This window comes from Myotis davidii, unplaced genomic scaffold (genome assembly GCF_000327345.1).
Source record: "Myotis davidii unplaced genomic scaffold, ASM32734v1 scaffold570, whole genome shotgun sequence".
NCBI lineage: Eukaryota > Metazoa > Chordata > Mammalia > Chiroptera > Vespertilionidae > Myotis > Myotis davidii.
In genome coordinates, this window is record NW_006283631.1 from 3291733 (window position 1) to 3313357 (window position 21625).

Consider the following 21625-nt stretch of genomic DNA (forward strand, 5'->3'; position numbering starts at 1 on the left):
TCCACTGAGCCAAACCAGTTTCGGCCTCTTTTTTTTTTTTATTCTGGGACTTATTTACCTTCTATAATTGAAACATTGTTGCCTTCAGTGGAGCTCCCACCTCTGAGGCCGCGGCCAGCTAAAAGCAGGTATCTGGGGTTTGTTTAGCTTCTATAATTGAAACATTGTTGCTTCCGGGGCTCAGAGTCGGGCCGTGGCAGGCGGGGAACCTTGACTTCCTCCATCACTGGAGCAAGCAAACCTGCTCGCTTCAGCTGTGCAGCTGCCAGCCGCCATCTTGGTTGGCAGTTAATTTGCATAGCTCGCTGATTAGCCAATGGGAAGAGTAGCAGATGTACGGTTAATTACCCTTTTTGTCTTTTATTAGATAGGATATACTGGGGTGACTCATAGTGGGGAGATACAAAATCTCTAAGTATAAAACATGTACTTGCCTTCAATAAGATAAGAGTTATTTATGCACTAGATAAGAATTAACATGAAAATCTCACCTTGCTGGCTATCATTGGAGAGAGAGAGATAGAAACACCAATAAATGAGAGAGAATAATTGACCAGCTGCCTCCTGCACATCCCACACTGGGGCCCTTGAGCCCACAACCCAGGCATGTGCCCTGATCCTGACCTGGAATGGAATCCTGACCTTCTGATTCAAAGGTTGATGCTCAACCACTGAGCAACACCGGCCGGGCACAACTGGTACCTTTTGATGCAAGGGATATTTGGTGAAAACAACTTTCAAAAATTTTATATAATCAATTAGAGTTACTTCTATGTAAACTGGGGGATAAAAAGTTTCCAATTCTGATTATTTACTTTACTAGAGGCCCAGTGTACGAAATTTGTGCACTGGGGGTGTGTCTCTCAGCACAGCCTGCACCCTCTTCAAACTGGGACCCCTCGAGGGATGTCCAACTGCCTGTTTAGGCCCGATCTCACTTATTGCTGTATTGCATTGGCACTATTTTTTTTAACAGCCAGAGCTTTATTCTTAAAAATATTTTTTTTTTATTGATTTCAGAGAGGAAAGGAAAGGGAGAGATAGAAATATCCATGATAAGAGAGAACTTTATTCTTTACGTTTAAGTTTTAAAATGATAACATGTCTGTAGTTTGGGTTTTGCATTGGCATTGTTTTATTATTGTTTTAATAGCCAGAGTTTTGTTCTTGATGCTTAAGTTTTACTTTTATTATCATAGCTTAAAAATAAAAAAGGAGTGAGATGTAAGGAGCAGCTATAGGGTTAAGCCTCGGACTGACCTGTTGGCAAAGTCACAAACAAGTCCCAGCTTAGAGGGTACAGTCCTCTTAGCATAATTAGGCTTGACTTTATGACACTCCCTAGATCTTATCTGGGAAGCTAATGGGCTGTAGGAGATGCAGCAAGTGCTGCCAAAACAAGTGAAACTCACAAGAACATTGTAACTATGGTGACCACTACCTTGTTTATCTCTGGTTATAAAATAAAGGCTCACCTTGCCTCTGGATCTCCCTCTGTGGCCTCAGCCAGGCACAGGAAGATCCACCTAGACCCAGCTTATTCTCTCTGTCTCTCTATTCTTCATCCTTCGCTGCCCTCCCTCAGGCTCACCGAAACCTTGGCTGTGCTGGCACGGCACACCCTCCCCTGCCGGCCCGGTCACCCCTAACTGCCCTCCCCTACAGGCCTGGTCGCTCCCAACTGTCCTCCCTTGCAGGCCTGGTCCCCCCCAACTTCCCTCCCCTGATGGCATCTTGTGGCCACATGGGGGCGGCCATCTTGTGTGTTTGAGTGATGGTAAATTTGCATACTGGTTGTGACTAATTAGCATAACATGGCTAATTAGCATACCCTCTCTATTGTGTTGGAGTGATGGTCAATTTGCATACTGGTCGTGATTAATTAGCATATCTGGTTGTGACTAATTACCATATCTGGGCTAATTAGCATATCCCTCTCTTATTAGATAGGATATCTTACCTGCACTACTACAGTAGCCTTGATAATTTCCTTCTAAACTTTAAAATTCACTATATTTATACAAAAGAAATGAGAAAGGTTTTAGTTTTAGAATACGGATTTTGATTATCTACCCTTTAAAACAGAAATGTTTTGATTCAAAACTTCAAAGCATTAGGCCTTAGTACTCAAGAGCTACCATTACTATAAAAATCAATTTGCAGAAGTCTGTACATCATAATCTCATTAATGTAATGCATTATATATTGCTATAAATAAATTGTGCATGTAAATATTAACAGTGGCTAATTCTGAGGAACAAGATAACAGGACTGTAAAGCAAGAGTAGTGTTCACTTAATATATTCTAAAATTACTAAAAAATTTTACAAAGCGTATACCTATAAAATTTTAATTAAAAATTATATTAACAATGAAAGTTATTCATAACCCACTGAAGAAACCTAAGCTTTAAATTCAAATAACATATATATTCATTTAACTCATTTATGCATAAATCTTACTAAAGCACCTTTTATGTGTGAAGTACTGTTGGAAGTGCTGAGAACACAGCAGTGAACAAGGACCCTGCCCTTTTGAAGCTTATATTCTGGTGGGGGTAACTAACAAGATTACACACTATAGGCACTCTGATGCATATAAATCGGATACAGAGTAATGGGATGGAAAGAAAGCTCATTTAGATTGGGTGCTTAGGAAAGACCTCTTTTAAAAAATTACACTTGAAGTAATGACCTAAATAATGAGAATGAGAAGCCATATTTTAAAAAATCCTGGAGGAGGCATTTCAGATGGAGGCAACAGCAATTGCAAAGATGTAGAGGATGGATGGAACAGTGTGCTAGAACATGATGAGTGGTAGGAGATAAGCTGGAGTACATGAGCCTATTTGACTTTGATTTCAAGACAAATAATTCAATGAGTCACTAAAGGGCGTTAGCAGAGGGGGTGACATAACATGACTTCCATTTCTAAGAGGCCCCTTTGGCTGTTGTGTGGATAACAGTTGGGTTGGAGGGAAGAGTGAAAGTAAGAAGACCAACTGTGGAGTTAAGCTGTACCTCCAGTAGAAAAGATGGTGGCTTGGTCTGCATCAATGGAGATATCACTCCATTCAGATATTAGTGGAGATAAACAAAAGAAAGACAAGCCCTTACTGATGTGGCTCTTCAGTTGGTTGGAGCGTTATCCTGTGCACCAACAGGTGTGGGTTTGATTCCCAGTCAGGGCACATACTTGGGTTGCTGGTTCGGTCCTCAGTCTGGACATGTATGGGAGGCAACCAATTGATTTATCTTTCTCACATAAGTGTATGTATGCTAAGAAGATTTATTTGGGGATAAAACTGGTGATGATGACAAGCTTGTTAACTATCTAAGACAGTGATGGCGAACCTTTTGAGCTCGGCGTGTCAGCATTTTGAAAAACCCTAACTTAACTCTGGTGCCATGTTACATATAGAAATTTTTTGATATTTGCAACCATAGTAAAACAAAGACTTATATTTTTGATATTTATTTTATATATTTAAATGCCATTTAACAAAGAAAAACCAACCAAAAATATGAGTTCGCATGTCACCTCTGACACATCTATACTAGAGGCCTGGTGCACGAAAATCATGCACTAGGGGTGGGGTTCCTCAGCCCGGCTTAGAAAGGATAGAGGCAAAGATGGTTTCAAGAGAGAAGATAGAGGCTATATGACTAGTAAGTAATGTTATCATTATTAGCAAATGCCTAGATATTCGCTCACAAATATCTGTTGTCAGAATGTTTTATACAATGTACTTAGTATACTGTATGTAAATGAGATGATAACTGTTCTTAAAATGTTGAATTTAACTATTATCTACTATTCATCTAAACACACACCCAATCTTATCAGTCCACTAAAATAGCAATGACTTTTTAGAACTTCCATAGAGACAGTAAGCAATCCTATATAATAAAACCCTAATATGCAAATTGATCAAACGGCAGAATGACCCGTCGCTATGATGTACACTGACTACCAGGGGGCAGACATTCAATGCAGGAGCTGCCCCCTAATAGTGTGTTCCCACAGCGAAAGCGCCACTCAGCCAGAAGCTGGGCTCATGGCTGGCAAGAGCAGTGGTAGTGGTGGGAGCCTCTCCTGCCTCTGCGGAAGTGCTAAGGAGAGGCAAGCTGAGCGGTAAGGAGCTAGGGGTCTTGGACTGCAAGAGGGATCCCGGACTGTGAGAGGGATGTCCAGGGGGATCAGGCCTAAGCTGGCAGGCAGGCATCCCCCGAGGGGTCCCAAACTGCGAGAGGGTGCAGACCGGGCTGAGGGACCCCCACCCCCAGTGCATGATTTTCGTGTACCAGGCCTTTAGTATAGTAATAATAGTCTTTCAAAACTACTTATACACAGCAAATCTAAAACAATGTATTGCAAAGTGAAAGATGGATAAATTGGGCTCCTTATACCAACTTGTACTTTCTATATTTCAATTATTCTATAATAAAAAGTTTTCAGAAAAACTAAGTATTGAGAATGTGGACTGGTAGCCACAGTCCTCAAAATCTATATTTTTTATGAAAAGTGGGATTCCCTATTTTGAAAGACTAGCACATTGAGCTCTATAAAACTGCCTGAGGTAAAGCGATAAGCACAGGAAAGGCATCCTCTTTATGAAACCTTTGTTCTAGATTAGGCCCTATGAATCTTTCAAAACCAAGGAGTTCAAGTTTGCTGTTCAGAACAATGCACTAAACATAGAAGATTACTAATGACTTATGAACTCCTAACGTAGCAGGAATCAAGCCAGCAACACTAGGATATTGGTTTCAACAAATAGCCTATTTTATTTTATAAACTTCACCTGAATATTATCAACATCAGTATTAGAAAATGGAAAGTTAATGAAATTAGGAAGCAGCATCAGCATACTGCACACTGTGTTTCTCATCACTCTAATGCAGAATCCAATGGATAAGAGATCCATCTTTTAGCTTTTAAAAAAAAAAGCAACCTATAAACTTAGAAATAGACCATGACTTGACAAAGTTATTAGAGAATATTCTGCTACCTAAATTCAATAAACTGCATTAGTGAGACCAATTTCTTTTATAAGAAAAAAAAAAGAGGCAGCATACTTTCTTTCTGTCTTTCATTGTAGTTCAAAAGCCTGATTATCTTAACAGTTCCTCGTTTTCCCTTAGTGATATCTGAAGTAGATGACTGAAAGATTAGAGGCTTATAAATATTCTCTTTCTGTAAAGATGTTTTCCTGACTCTATAATAGTCAGAGGGTATTATAAATGCTGAAAAATATCAAATTTTCATAAATCAATGCTTTTCACAAACACTGATTGCCTACCAGTGAAATATAGCTTTTAATATCTAACCCTGATTTTATTTGATACCATGACAAAATGTTTTTTCTGAAAGTAAATGGTCATTAGTGATTTCTACTGTAGTTCCATAAGAGCAAAGGCAGAATCCATGTTTAGGTGATTACTGAATGATTTGATTCAGTTATCTGCAGGGTGTCTGCATGGTACTCTTACTATTTAAAGCTAGCAAAAAAGATTACAGCTCACACTAACTGGATTTTCACAGCTCCCTATCATTCGGCTTGAATTCCTCATGGACAGATTAAAAGGGCCAAGTCAAACAATAGTCTTTTTACAAGGTGGTTATTGAAGAAAAGAAAAAAAGCATCTTTTATGATCAAAACAAAATTATTTAAGGAAGAAACCAATGAAAAACAAAGCTAAATGTATAACAGAGGTAAAACTCTAGGTGTTGCCATATAATAAATCCAAATTAAGAAATTAATAGCATCTGAAAGAATTGTAGTTTTTATTCTGAAATCTGTAACATAGATTATATGGTTTGAGAGTTCAAAGATAACTAGGTATGGCATCAGAAGAACAGCGTTGGAAGGACCTTAACATTTAGTTCAACTTACTATTACAGTATGGATAGACTGAGCCCCAAAGAACTCACTTGCATTTCCAAATCAACTACTGGCAGATTATCAAAGCAACTACGTATAAGTAGTTCATGTTCTTTTCCACCTTGAAGTAACCACCTTCTCATTCTCTACTAGTTTCCCACTGACACTCACTTCAAAGGATCAAACTTCCCAATCTATGATTCACCTTTCAAGGTGAGTCCTGGATACAAAGCTCTCCTTAAGCATTATCTCCTCCACTCATCACTCAATCCCAGGAGGTAATTATGTTTACCTTGGCCATTTTATAAATAAAGAAACCAAGGCTTGGAGAAATTAAGTAGCCCAAGATCACATACCTAGTAAATGAAAGAACTGGAATTAAAATTAGGTCTACAAGACTCTGGTGGATGAGCTATTAACCACTGTTAGCTTCTTTACTTCACTTCAAGAATAAGGCTCATTGATTTACATTCTTTCTTCTACCCACCATTCATTCACACAGCTCATCTAAACTCAACTCTAGTATCTTCACTATTGTTTAGTATTAAATAACTGGTTTGTTTCTGAGCCCAAGTAAGATCAAGATCCAAATGAATAACATTCTTTCCTTCTAACCTAAGGCTTCATCATTGCTCTCTCAACATTACTTAACATAAAACTCCTAAATGGCTTCTCAGTCTTCAATCCATTCTCCTTATTGTTGCTTCTCTAATTTAAATCCTTTAAAAAAAAAAATCCTCACCTAAGCATATTTTTTACCATTGATTTTTAGGGAGAGTGCAAGAGAGAGAGAGAAGGGAAGACAGAGAGAAACACGGATGTGAGAGAAACACATCGACTGGTTGCTTTGCACAAGCCCCAACCAGAACCTGGGTGGGGGAGGAGCCTGCAACCAAGGGTATGTGCCTTTGACAGAATCGAACGAACGGACCCTTTGGTCTACCGGCAGAGGCTCTATCCACTAAGCCAAACCAGCTAGGGCTAATTTAAAATAAATATGATTACTGGATTTGGGGGAGGTGAAGGACAGTAACTAGGTGAACGGGGAACAAGGTGAAAAGAGACTCTTTATCTTTATGTGATATTCAATTTTGAACTAAATATTACCTATTCAGAAAAGGAGAGAAAAGAGTATGGGAGGGGAGAAAGAGGAAAGGAAAGAAAGAAATAGAACAATAAGGGGGGGAAAAGAACCAAGAAAGCTTAATGTTCCAGAGGCACCTTCTGCATTTTCTGTGTGACAATAAAAGGGTAATTTCACACACACACACACACACACACACACACACACACAAAATAATAAAAGTGGTTTCCCCAACTCTTATGATCCTTCTTGCCTCAATCATTTTGTTTTTCAATCTCCTTCCTGCTTCCTCTTCCATGTTTTTCTATATTAAGTATCAACACCTCTAGAAAATCTTCCCTGACTGACTCACTTTGGGTTAAGTGTCCCTTTGTTATGCTCCTCTAGTATAGAGGGCATCTCTCTGCCACAGCACTCATGCTACATTGCTATCATCTATTTATATGTCTGATTTATGAAGACCTCAAAAAACTAGATGGAAGTTTCTTGAGATCCAAGACCATGTCTTATTCATCTTTGCAATCTCCAGTAACTATAATAGTGCCAGGCACATTTTAACAGCATCCAAAGTAATCAACGGCACCATTTATTTATCTCGGCTATCGCCCACGGGTCATATCCAGCAGTCATTGTGATTTAATCTTTTTTGTGATTTAATCTTACCATATGGGAAATATTGCTTTGGTCACTACAGCCTCCACTTCATAGATCTCTGTAGTTATCAAAATCCAAGCAAAATACTAAAGAGTTAAAGATAAAAAGGAACTGAAAATCCAACACCCCAGGCCAGAACTCTCTGAGCTCTGCACCTATATATCCTCTGGCCTACTTTATATCTCCTCTTGATTGTTCCAAAGGCTTCTCAAACACAATAGTCCACAGAAAAGTTACGATAGTTTCCCTAATAACATAGTCTCTTCTAGTAAAACCCTTAGTCAGTACAAAAGTATCACCATCAGTCCAATGATACAAACAATAAAACTACTGGTTATCTTTAATATCTTCAATTTTTTACCAAATCAAATCTATCATTAAAGACATAAATATGTCTCAAATTCTTCAACTTCTGTATCTCCAAAGTCAAATCCCTTGGTCCAAACTACCATTACATCTCTCCTAGGCTACTGTGCCACTTATCTGGTTTCTCTGTATCCACCCTTATCCTCTGCAATCTGTTTTCCACACTGCAGCTGGAGGGATCTTTTCAAAACACTAATCTGATCATGACACCCATCAGATTATAACACTTCAAAGGCATCCTGTTACTCTTAAGATAGAGACCAAAATCCTGCAGATTCTAGCCCCTATCTGCTTCTCTGGCCCCATCTCATACTGTGCTCCCCCTCCTCTTCATCCTTGCTATTCTGACAATCTCTCAGTTACTGCTTATATCAGTCTCCCTCCCATCTAGGGACCTTTGTTAATGGTTGATGATACTGTTCCCTCTGCCTGTAATGTTCTTCCTTTCCTCACTAACTCCTGTTCATTCTTCTTCAAGAAAATTTTCCTGACTGTTCAAGGTTAAATGTCCCTCCCCCCATTATATGCTGTTTCAAAGCATTATGCACCCTTATTCTTGATATTTATCACTATTACTATTTTTTATTTATCTATGTAATTTCAAAATTGCCACTTGTTATCCCTTCCCCCCAACTATACCATAAGCTCCATAGAGTCAGGCACCATAACTGCTATTGATCATCATGAGCTCTCCAAGACCTAGCTCAGTGCATGGCACAATAATTACTCACTAATGAATAAGTGACAGAAAGGAGGGAGATCGTCCGTTAGATGGTAATATCTAGGGTAGGGGTGGGCACCCTTTTTGTGAGTGCGTACCAAAACCAGCAAAATCTCTAACTCAAAATTCTTCTGCGTGACAACCCTAATTTTTTTAGAACATGTTACGCCTACTTGATATCTCTTAAAGTTTACGTATGTGAGGAACCTTGAAGAAATAATAGAATTCATTCGAGCGTAAAAACACAGTATATGATGAAAAATACATTTATTTTTTAATGTATACGTGTGCACGCATTCCAAGTCCTCAATAGTTCGTTTTCGACACTATTGAAATTGCTCTTCCCCTCTCTCGTCAATCCATGTCTATGGTCTTTAAGATAACTTGTTATGTAAAATTATTTATTTATCTAAGATGCACCTACACTGAATTTATCTGAAAAATAAAGAAGCCAATATTAAGAAAAAAATTGTGATGGTGGAGCGCGGTTACAGCTTTTCATTGACTACTTTCAGCCCATCTGGTAAACTTGTTCAGATTGAATATGCTTTGGCTGCTGGAGCTGGAGGAGCCCCTTCAGTGGGCATTAAAGCTGCAAATGGTATGGTATTAGCAACGGAGAAGAAACAGAAATCCATTCTGTATGATGAGCGAAGTGTACACAAAGTGGAGCCGATTACCAAACAGATAGGCTTGGTATATACTGGCATGGGCCCAGATTACAGAGTGCTTGTACACAGAGCTCGAAAACTAGCTCAGCAATATTATCTTGTTTACCAAGAACCCATTCACACAGCTCAGCTGGTACAGAGAGTAGCTTCTGTGATGCAAGAATATACCCAATCAGGTGGTATTCGTCCATTTGGAGTTTCTTTACTAATTTGTGGTTGGAATGAGGGGCGACTTTATTTATTTCAGTCAGATCCATCAGGAGCTTACTTTGCCTGGAAAGCCACAGCTATGGGAAAGAACTATGTGAATGGAAAAACTTTTCTTGAGAAAAGATATAATGAAGATCTAGAATTTGAAGATGCCATTCATACAGACATATTAACCCTGAAGGAAAGCTTCGAAGGGCAGATGACAGAAGATAACACGGAAGTTGGAATCTGCAATGAAGCTGGATTTAGGAGGCTTACTCCAACTGAAGTTAAGGATTACTTGCCTGCCATAGCAAATGAAGTGACTGAAAATCTGGAATTGCAGATAATCTCTATACTTAAACATGTTTAAAGTATGTTTTGTTTTGCAAACTTTTGCATACTTATTTCTACATGATTTAATGGATCAGTGTTTTTAAAATGATACTTATAACTCATAATAAACTGTTAAATCCCAAAAAACTTGTAAATAGAAGATTATAAGAGTGGGTTTCGCGTGCCAGCAAAAGTTACTGGCGTGCCATGTTTGGCACATGTGCCAGGGGTTGCCCACCCCTGACCTAGGCTATATTCAGTCACCAATGTCCTTGATTATGGAAAAGGTAGACACTACATATTAAGGTAATTAATTTAATGTGAGGAACCTAATAATTTACAAGTTATCCTAAAACCCCTTCCTTCTCTTCAACCCCAGAATATTATACTATTCTTCATGAAAGACTGGTGAACTAATCTTCTGACACAAAAGGAGAATTCAGAGACCATTTACTCTATTCCTCTCATTTTACAGGTAAAGAATATGAACCCAAAGATGTTAAGTGACCAGCCTAAAGTAACATGCAAGTTAGTAGACAGGAACCAGGACTAGAATCCAAGTATACCAGTCTAATGTAGTATCCACTCTATATATCTATTACAATAACACATCATGGATTTTTTTCAGGGAAAAGAATACAATCCTCATTACCAATTTATAATCAAGTAACTCTGTGAGTACATACAAGTTTGTCTGATCACCTGTTCCAATTCTGGGTGTAAAAATTTGGTAATCATAATTATACCTCCAAAGAACCATATGAGAACTGTATGCTTAGTAAATGCATAGTTCTTATCCAATGGATGAATGGTCTGAAAGCAGTGACTTGAACATTATCAGAAGTGGAACCCCATGAGAAAATTTCAAAACGTAACTGTTTCATAGAGGTGAGAAAACGTGTGTATGGGGGAGTGTGTGTACAGGTTCAGGGGTAGTCATGAGATTAAGTTTTGAATATGCTAGAGCTGAAGTTCTAGAAATGTCCAACAAGCAGCTGTACTTATCCACCTGAGGTTCCAATAAGTTCTGGCCTACTAATGACTTGGATAATGGGTTCAAGGACAGGAAGACTGTAAGCCAGATGCTAGTCTCTAGTGAAAATGGAGTATTTTCTAGGAAATATATGGAACAGAAAAAAAGTATTATGGTGAATGGCACATGTCGCAGAGAAATATATTTTAATTTACTCTATTTGAAATAAAGAGAAGAAGAGCAATGATTTGGAAGGGAATATGGAAAATAAGAATAACAAATTCACCTTCTGACACTGAAGTGTATAGGATATAATAATATTGGATGGAAACTTAGATTCTAGCAATGTAAATTAGGTAACCCTAGATCAATCCTCTCTCTAAAAACTACTTAATAACTAGGAAATTTAAATATATATACTTATTGTTTATTTGGTGATATCTAAGAGTTATCGATTTAATTGCTGAAACTAGATGAAGATTACCTTAGATTGCCCTCAAAGGCAATAGAACTGGACCCATTGGGAGCTTTTACTATTCAAATATAACAGATTTGGGAAAATACTAGTTAGGTCAAGTTTTGTTTGCTTCCACTTAGTCATCTTTGTATTAATCAATGAGTTGTGTTTTCTATTTGTTTTTGTTGTTGTTTTTTTTTGTCTTTTTTTCCCCATTGATTTTTAGAGAGAGTGGATGGGAATGGGAGAGACAGCGAGAAAGAAATATCAATGTGAGAGAGACATATTGATTGGTTGCCTCCCACATGAGCCCCAACTGGGCCTGGGAATTGAGGCAATCAAGGTACGTGCCCTTGACTGAAATCGAACCTGCCACTCTTCAGTCCATGGGCCGATGCTCTAACCACTGAGAAAACCGGCTAGGACTCAAATAATACCTTTTTAATTGTATCCCCTACTATTATAGATGTAGGATAGCACTGTATATAGCTCTGTGAATGTAAAATGTCTTGTACCTGCTTTATGATAAACAGTAGTTACTGTGCTTTATCAGAGCTGGTTTTATTGATGTCATTCTAGAATGTTTTCTTTCCTGATAATGACTGAGAAGCCAATTTAAAAAATGGTGCCAGATACCACAACAGTAACAGAACTTCGCTGCTTTCGTTTTTTAAATTTTTGTTTAATGGAGTGTGCTAGATGTCTCTATAATTTTATTAGATGACTTCAAAACCTGAAAAGGCTGCTGCAATTATTGATGCATAACATACTGCTATTGGTCATATCTATATCTATATCTATCTATCTATCTATCTATCTATCTATCTATCTATCTATCTATCTATAAGCCTATCTATCTATCTATCTATCTATCTATCTATCTATCTATCTACCTATAAGCCTAAGTGATTGAAGGACTGAATGACCAGTTGCTATGATGTGCACTGACCACCAGGGGACAGACACTCAACGCAAGAGCTACACCCGGTGGTCAGTGTGCTCCAACAGTGGGAGCGCCACTCAGCTGACCGATGAGCAAACCACGCCGGGCTCACGGCTAGTGAGCACAGCTGCGGCAGCGCAAGCCTCTCTGACCTCTGGAACAACTGGTTGCTATGACGCACATTATGGCCGGCGAACTGGCCCGATGGGGGCAGGGCCAGCTGACTAACCTCCTACGGCCCCTCTGCCCAGCTGGCCTGGCCCCAGATTGCCCTCCCACCCCAATCAGGGGTGGGGCCAGCCGGCCAACCTCCCGTAGTCCCTGCCCTCAGCTAGGTGGCCCCAATCAGCCCCGATCATGGTGGGCTGGCAGGACCCCACCCGTGCACCAATTCGTGCATGGGCCTCTAGTGTTGTATAAATGTCAAGCAGATAGTTAGTTTATGGTATTATTCTATTCTGTCTCCTTGCTCATTTCCATCTGTTATGTTGATTACTGAGAAAGAAGTACTGAAGTCTCCAAGAATGGTTCTGGATTTCTGACAAAAGTGCAAAGGCAATTCAATCAAGAAATTATAATCTTTTCAACAAACTATTTTGGAACAATGAAACATTTGAATATCCACATGCAAAGAAAAGAAAAATCTCAAACTAAAGCTCATACTTTATACAAAAAATAACTCAAAATAGATTATAGCCCTAATTGTAAAATTTAAAATTGCAAAAATTTTTAAAGAAAATATTCATGACCTGAATTTAGTCAAAGAATTCTTAGAAATGTCACCAAAAGAAAGAAACATTAAAGACATAACTGACAAAATGAACTTCATCAAAATGAAAGTTTTTTGCTCTGCAAATAACACCATTAAAAATGAAAATACAGGCTACAGGTTAGGAAAAATATATTCATAACACATAGATCAGACAAATGGCTTGTACTCAAAATATATAAGGACCGTTATAATTTAATATTAAGAGAAAACTTTTTAGTGAGTAAATAACTTGAACAGATATTTCACAAAAGAAGTAACATAAATGATTAATAAACACACAAAAAGACGTTCAACATTATACTTTGATATATTGATTTTTTACAGAGAGGAAGGGAGAGGGAAAGCCAGAAACATCAGTAAGAGAGAAACATCGATCAGCTGCCTCCTGCACACCTCCTACTGGGGATGTGCCCACAACCAAGGTACATGCCCTTGACTGTAATCAAACCTGGGACCCTTGAGTCCGCAGGCCGATGCTCTATCCACTGAGCCAAACAGGTTAGGGCTCAACATTATACTTTCAATCACATAGTCGACAAAGAACTTGTATGCAGTATATGTATAGACCTGGCAAACTCACCAGTACGAAAACACAACCTAACTTCTTAAAATGGACAAAAGAGTTGAACAGTTATATGGATCCCAAAAAAGCATATTAAAAAATGTTCAACATAAAAAACAAAACAAAAAAAATGTTCAACAGTATTAGCATTATCAATTCAAATTAAAACCAGGATGAAATACCACTATACACCAAAAGAATGGCTGAGGTAAATAATATTTAAAACACCAAGTGCTGATGAGAATCCAGAGCATCTATGCTGACGGTAAAAATGCAAAATAGTACAACTAACCTGGAATACAGTTCAGCAGTTTTCTATAAAGATGTCCATTCATTATATTTTACATCAATCTCTCATCTAGTTATATATTGAAAGAAAAACTTATGTTCACAGAAAGCCTTGTACATGAATGTACAGAAGAAGCTCTATTCATAATCACCAAATGTCCTTCAAGAAGTACAAGAATAAACAGTGGCACACTGATACAAAGGAATATTACTCAACAAAAAGTGAAATGAACTGTTGAGCTAGCTACAACTTGAACAAATCTCAAGTGCACTATGCTGAGAAAGGGAATCAGTCTGAAAGGTACATGCTATATGATTCATTCATATAACATTTTCAAAAGATAAACCTTTAGAAATTTAGTGCCAAAAAAACATATCATTGGTTGCCAGATGCTAGGAATGGCCAAAGAATGCAAATTCAAAGGGGGAACACAAGGGGTTTTGGGGGGTGATGAGTCTGTTCTGTGCCTTGATTGTTGCAATAGCTACATGAATCTACACATGTATTAAAATTCATATAACTATCCATTCAAAAAAAGTCAACTTTTACTCTATGCTAACTTAAAATTAAACATAACAAAGATAATTAGAAAATGTTGTAATACTTTAAGCAATAAAAAAAGGAGAAAATGCTTATATATTTAGAAACTAAGGAATACTCTTCTAAATAATTCATAAGTTAAAGGAAATAGTGTAATGGAAATTAGAAAATACTTTGAACTAAATTATAATGAAAATATTCTATACCAAATTTACGGGATATACTTAAAGCTATGGTTAGAGGAAGGTTCATAACCTTGGATAAACGGATTAGAAAAGAAAAAAAATTCAAAATAAATGGACTAACCATCCTTCTCAAGATGGTAGAAAATTAAACCTAAAGAAATTGAAGGAGAAAATATAAGATTTAGAAGAAGAATAAAAGTTAATGAAAACAAACACATACAAAGAATCAACAAAGCCAAAAGTTGTTTGGCTGTAAAAGCTAATAAAATTTACAAATATCCAATAAGATTAAGAAAAAAGAGAGAAAGCACAAACAATTGCTATTAGGTTGGGAAAAGTACCATCACCACATAATTAATAGTATATACAGAAAACCTTGATAGGATTTCATAAAAATATTTATGTCCAAAAACTGAATATTTTAGAGGAAATTAACAAATTTTGGGGGGCAGGGGGGGGGGGAATACAACTTACCAAAACTGACACAGAAAGAAATAGAAATCTAGTAGGTCCTATCATCAGAAAAATTAACTATTAAAAAATTAAATCCACAAAAAAATATTTACATTAAGTGGCTTCATTTATAAATTGTACCAAACATTTAAGGAAGAAATAACACAAAAATTACACAAACTCTTCTATAGTATAGAATAAAAAACTTTACTATCTAACTCTTAAACTGGTAAATGGAGAATAATGGAACACTACTTAATATAAAGGAATTGCCAGGCTGGTACGATTCAGTGGTTGAGCACCAACCCAGGAACCAAGAGGTCACCATTTGATTCCCTATCAGGGCACATGCCTGGGTTATGTCCTCGAATCCCAGTGGTGTGTAGGCAGGAGGCAGCCAATCAATTACGTCCTCTCTGATCCATGATTCTATCTCTCTAACCCTCTCACTTCAGTGATCCCACTTCTAGGAATATATCCCAAGAACTCAGAAACACCCATCAGAAAGAGTATATGAACCCCTATGTTAATAGCAGCACAATTAACAATAGCTAGGAGTTGGAAATAGCCTAAGTGCCCATTAGCAGATGAATGGATTAAAACTATGGTACATCTATACCATGGAATACTATGTAGCTGTAAAAAAGAAAGAACTCGTACCATTTGCAACAACATGGATGAACCTAGAGAGCATTATGCTAAGCAAAATAAGACAGTCAGAGAAAGATAAGTACCACATGATCTCAATCATATATGGAATCTAATGACCAATATAAACTGATGAACAAAAATATACTGAGAGACATAGAAACATCAAACAGACTTTCAAACCTCAGAAGGAAGGCAGGGGAGGGTGGAAGGGGAGAAGAGATCAACCAATGAACTCATATGTGTATACGCATAACCCAAGGACAGATAATGAGTGGTGAAAATTTGGGGGGAGGGAGGGCAATGGAGGGGAAGGGACATATGTAATACTTTCAACAACAAAGATTTATTTAAAAAAACAAATGAGAAAAGATTGTTATAAAGTATAGATTAAAACACCTTTAGGAAACGTTTAAAAAATCAATAAAAATATATTTTTTAACAAAACAATATAAAGGAGCAAACTGATACATAAATAGCCTAATTTATCTTAAAAGCATCATGCTAAGTGAAAGAAGCAATATATAAAAGGCTATATACTACATGAATACATTTATATGATATTGAAAAGGTAAAACTTTTCAGTTGGACAGGGGCTGGCAGTGGGGGAAGGAGATGCACATGGAGAATGAGGAAACCTTTTAGGGTGACAGAAATACTTTATATATTTTGTGATGAAAATGACAATAGTTTGTCAAAACTCACAGAATTATATATCTAAGAAGTGAATTTTACTACATATAATTTATATCTCAATAAACATGACTTAAGAACTAAAATAGAAAAAAAGTATATGAAAATTTCTAAAAACAGTATTAATGGTAAATATTTTAAGCAGAAACACACATCTTGTGATATAATAATCAGTATAACTCCTTAGGATTTAGTTTAAGCCTTGACAATTTTTCAAATTAGCTTTGCAGCTGTAAATTTACTGGATCAAATACTACTGATTTTTTAATGAAACTGAAAAATTTTCATTTAAAGAGTAAATAATTTAATAAATACTTACAATTTTAGCAATTCTCTGTGTGTATTTACAAAAACACTACTCTTCTTTGTCTAGACAGCTTTGAGTGATATTTTTCTTGTACTCTTGTCTTTCATCATTCTTCTTGAGTGGATTTAATTTCCAAGTAGTCACAAAATATGTTTTACCTCTGGCTTATTACAAATACACATTACTTTTTAAAATTTGATATCGACTATTCTCTTTTTCTAATATGGAATGCCTTCCTTTATCTTTCTTACTTACGAAAAAGAAGCTAAGAGTTCAACATGACAACCTAATTGATTTTCATGATCTACTTCCAGGTGGCCTGTCACCGGCTGGCATATCCATAGGGGCCAAAGGCTGCCATTTCAAAACCTCCTCTAGGAGTTCAGAAAGAATTAAAACAGCAGCATTCATTGTTGCAGTTCCCTAACTGCACCTGCAGTGTTAGTGATCATCACATATGTAACAGCATTTAGAGAATATTTTGTACTTATACCCATAAGGAGCAATCTCTAACTGAAATTCAGCCCAATCTTCCTGTAGTTATATGCAATCTCAGAGCCCAAGGACAATATCCTTAGCACTAAAATGAAAAGCATTAACCCCAATGACACCATCTGGAGTTTTTCTTTTATTATATACTTTCAATGCATTGAAATCTAAGGTATGTTAACAACACCTACACAAATGGAATGTATTACAACTTACTCTGCTTTAGTGAAAAAATGTACCCCATAACTACATCTATCCAAAGAAACATATGTATTCCTATCATCTGGCAATACATACTTCATTTACTAGGATATTACAAACATTTAAACCATCCACTTTAAACCTGTCTATAATATCATATTAGGATATAAAAATAGATCATTACGTAAATATCTATTTCCCAATCTTTGCTGTTCCATCAAAAGAGGTTAAGCTTGTACTTCTCCACTGTACTGACCAAGATTTGTCTAACATGTCAACCATATATTATGTTTTATTCCAATCTGTTCTATTTTGAAGATGCCACACCAATGATCACTAGACTAGGAAGAAAGCCTGTAAGAAATGAAACTAGATTTTTAAAATTTACCTTGATTATTGAATGTATTAAAGATGTCTCCTTTTTTCTCCACTGACTCCCTCTACCTCACACTAGCCCCCGCCCCAGACCTTCACCACACTATTGTCTGTGTCCATTGGTTATGTATTTATGCATATAAGTTCTTTGGTTAATCTTTTTCCCCTGCTCCCTTCCCTCGGAGATTTGTCAGTCTGTTTCATGCTTCTATGTCACTGGATCTATGTTGTTCATCAGTTTATTTTGTTCATTAGATTCCACATATGAGTAAGATCATGTGATACCTGGCTTTCTCTGACAGAAACTGGATTTGTTTTTTAAAAAAACTGAACAGATTGCTTCCATGTGGATTGAGCACCATTTACATCTGGGCTAATCAAGGTGCTTTACAATTAAGTAAAAATTAGAACTATAATCATTAATTATAAGCAACGCTTAGCTTTTAGGGAAACTGCTTGTTTGTTTAGGAAGAAAAGACTTGGCTGACACCCCAAGTTATTCCCTCTGCATTCCTCTAATAATAGCACAGATATTTTAGCTAACAAAAGTCATACATAACCTAACTGAAGGCAAATACTGAGGTCTTCAGAAAAAGATTTCTATATAACAGTATATTTAAGTCTAGTGATTTGCCCTGTCTCATGTACCAAATCAACACAGTAGGTGACACCAATTAAGATCCTGAAATAAATCAGACTAGGCATGAAGAGTTATCAGTGAGGACTGGAATTTTAATCAGTATTTAAAATATAAATCCTAGAAATGACATTAATTTTTTTAAACAACTGATGCTAAATGATATTCATTTCTAGCAGGTTTGATAACACTTAAAATACAAAAAAAGATAAGATAATGGGAATTATGCATACTTTTAAAAAATGTACTCTGGAAACTTTGATGGAGGTGGTTGATGTATACTAGGTATACCAGTTAATAATGTGGATTTTTTTTTCAATAGATGGAGTTACACATATGTTGATATGTATGCGATTTGATATATATGCTATTTTGTTGTATTGACAGCAAGCTCCAAAACTTCATATGTCAAATTTGTTGAAGGTGTTAACACTTAAAAATGTCAAATATCGTGGCAAAAAAGGAGCATTTCAGGAAGTTTTAATTCATTACTATATTTTGAAGAAAAAGTTATCGTATACATTGGGAAGTTTATGGTGAACATGCTCCATCTCAAGATACTTGTGAACACTGGTTTAAATGCTTTAAAAGTGATAATTTAGATGTGAAAGACAAAGAGTGTCCAGGTCAACCAAAAAAGTTGGACGACCAACAATTACAAGCATTATTGGATGAAGATGCTTCTCAAACTCAAAAACAATGTGCCAGAAGACACAGCAAAGTAATTTTGCTTCATGATGACACACCATCATACACCTCAAAACCAGTTAAGGACACGTTAAAAGATCTTGCCTGGGAAGTATTAATCCACCCACTGTATTCACCAGATATTGCTCCTTCAGATTACCACTTGTTCTGATCGATGGCACATGCACTTTCTGAGCAGTACTTCAAAACGTACGTACAAGAGGAAAATTTGTCTCTGAATGGTTTGCCTCAAAACAAGAAAAGTTCTATTGGGACGTTATCCACAAATTACCTGAAAATGGGGGAAATGTGTAGCTGGCAATGTACATTACTCTGAATAAAGCACTTTTGATGTTTCTCTTGAAATTATCATGTTTTCTTTGATTACAAAATCCACCATTATTAACTAGTACACCTAGTATGTGTGTGCACATGCACACTTAAACTAGGCATGAATAGTAGAAAAGAGTTGGTTATTTTCCTAATACAAAAATTCAGCTTTATCATTTTTAAATGCTTAAAAGCTGGACTTCATTACCTAGAAACAATTTCTAAAACCATCATTTATTTGTTTATTTATTCTACAAATATTTGAGTACTTGTTATGATCCAAGTAAATACAATGTTGAATAAGACAAACAAGGTACATATAATCTGGCAATTATAAAATTTTAGAGCTACAAAATTACAAAGTTTTTGCCGGGGTCCAACCCCAGCGGGTCCAGGGGTCCCCAAAGGTGTGGACGGAGTCGGCGAAGAAGGAATGACACGGAGACAGCGTTCAGTTGATCAGCAGCCTAGCCAGGATCTCCAGCCAAGTTCTGGTCTGGATCTCCAGAGGAGTTCTGGTTAGGATCTCCAGCCAGGTTCTGTCTTCTAAGTTCCGTGTAAGTTCTGTCTCCTAAGTTCTGTCTCTCGAATCTTCATCTGAGTTCTGTGTGTAGGTTCTAAGTTCTGTCTGCTGTTGTCTTGTTGCATCTGTATTTATACCAGTTGATTCTAATACTATCAATCTCTATTCCAAAGGTTAGGGCGTTTCTTATCTCCATTCCAGGGAGTAAAGATTATGTACTTAAGCATGATTATTCGTAGTTAAAGTGATTAATTACCCACCTGGCACTTAGTTAAGAGGTTTTATTCCCTCCCTAACTTCAGGGGAAAATCCCTACCTGGGGAAACAACCTTTCTCAGAGAGGTGACCTTGGTTAAAACACATAGTGCCAAGAAGGTGAGCAAATATATTAAGAACAGTATGCCATATGTGCCAGGTCCCTTGAAACAGCAAGGATGGACCGGCTCCCGGCAAGTTTTCTATTCAGATTAGATATATATGCAAGGGTACTAACTGCAGGGCATACTAGAGAGGGGTGGGGAATACTTCATGAAGTGACATCTAAAGTGAACCCCAAAATATACATGAAAATGGCAGGAGAGGTAGAGAAGAAAGAGTATTTTAGCCTGAGAGGATCGCCTTTAAAAAGATGCAAAAGTGAAAAAAAAAGAATGATAGCTAAGAAACTGGTAGTCAAAAGAATCAATCATTAAATTGGTGCTACTAATAAAAAACAATTAATTGAGAACTTACTTATAAACTGCTTCTAGTATTTACACTTTGTCAACTATCATTATCCCCATTTTATAAAAGAATAAATTTAAGGGTCAAAAATAATGTTAGGAAAATTCAAAATGATTGAGATGAACAAAGAAGATTACTGGGAGTCCTCTTCAGGATGCCATTCCAGGTTATCTCAACCTTTCCACCTTTCTTTGTCTGAGATGTTTTTAAAGTCCACAAATTAGAGGTAATTGATAACAATGCAAGTGATTATTTTTATGGATAAGCATAAACTTTGTCCAGTGGAGTTGTAACTGATTTCTCTCCCCATGTGGAAAAATTCAGCTTTGAATCTATTAAGCAATTTTGTGTCCTATATTCCTGGTGGCCTACATATATGCCGACTTTTTGAATTCTCCTTTGAGCTATTTGTAGTATCTCACTAATTACTATTAATTAATGAGTTAAGTAACACCTTTGGAGTGTGTTTATGTATAAACTAGTTGCCCAGTACACGGATTCATATACACTGAAAGAAATTAATTAGAAGAAATATTTTTAATATCGCTATTCTCACAGTTTCTCTAAAATAGAAGTGTCAGAGATGAAAGAAAATTAGTAAAATGTATATGAAAAGTATAAATTAACTAATAAACAATAACAACATGATATAAAAACAACAAAGACATGATATGAAAACAACAAAAACATGATATAAAAACAACATTGATATGAACAACAAAGTGACAACAAATACATATCGATCAACAAGTGAATCTAAAAATCAAATGAATAAAAAATCTGATGAACAGAATAAACTGGTGAATGTAATAGAATCAGGGGCATGGAAATGGAACATACTGACAATTATCAGGGGGAAGGGAGTGTGGGGGTGCAGGAAGAGACTGGACAAGGATCTTACAACTATGGACGAGGGCAGTGGGGGAGCGAGGA

The 21625-nt window shown here is 36.7% G+C and overlaps 1 protein-coding gene and 1 pseudogene across 1 annotated transcript in view; one reads left to right on the forward strand and one right to left on the reverse strand.

Annotated features, from left to right (window-relative positions):
* Positions 1–21625, reverse strand: part of RSRC1 (arginine/serine-rich coiled-coil 1) — a 351732-nt gene that overhangs the window by 232002 nt on the left and 98105 nt on the right. The gene's annotated exons all lie outside the window — the stretch shown is intronic.
* On the forward strand, positions 9153–9942 carry LOC102758029 (annotated as a pseudogene).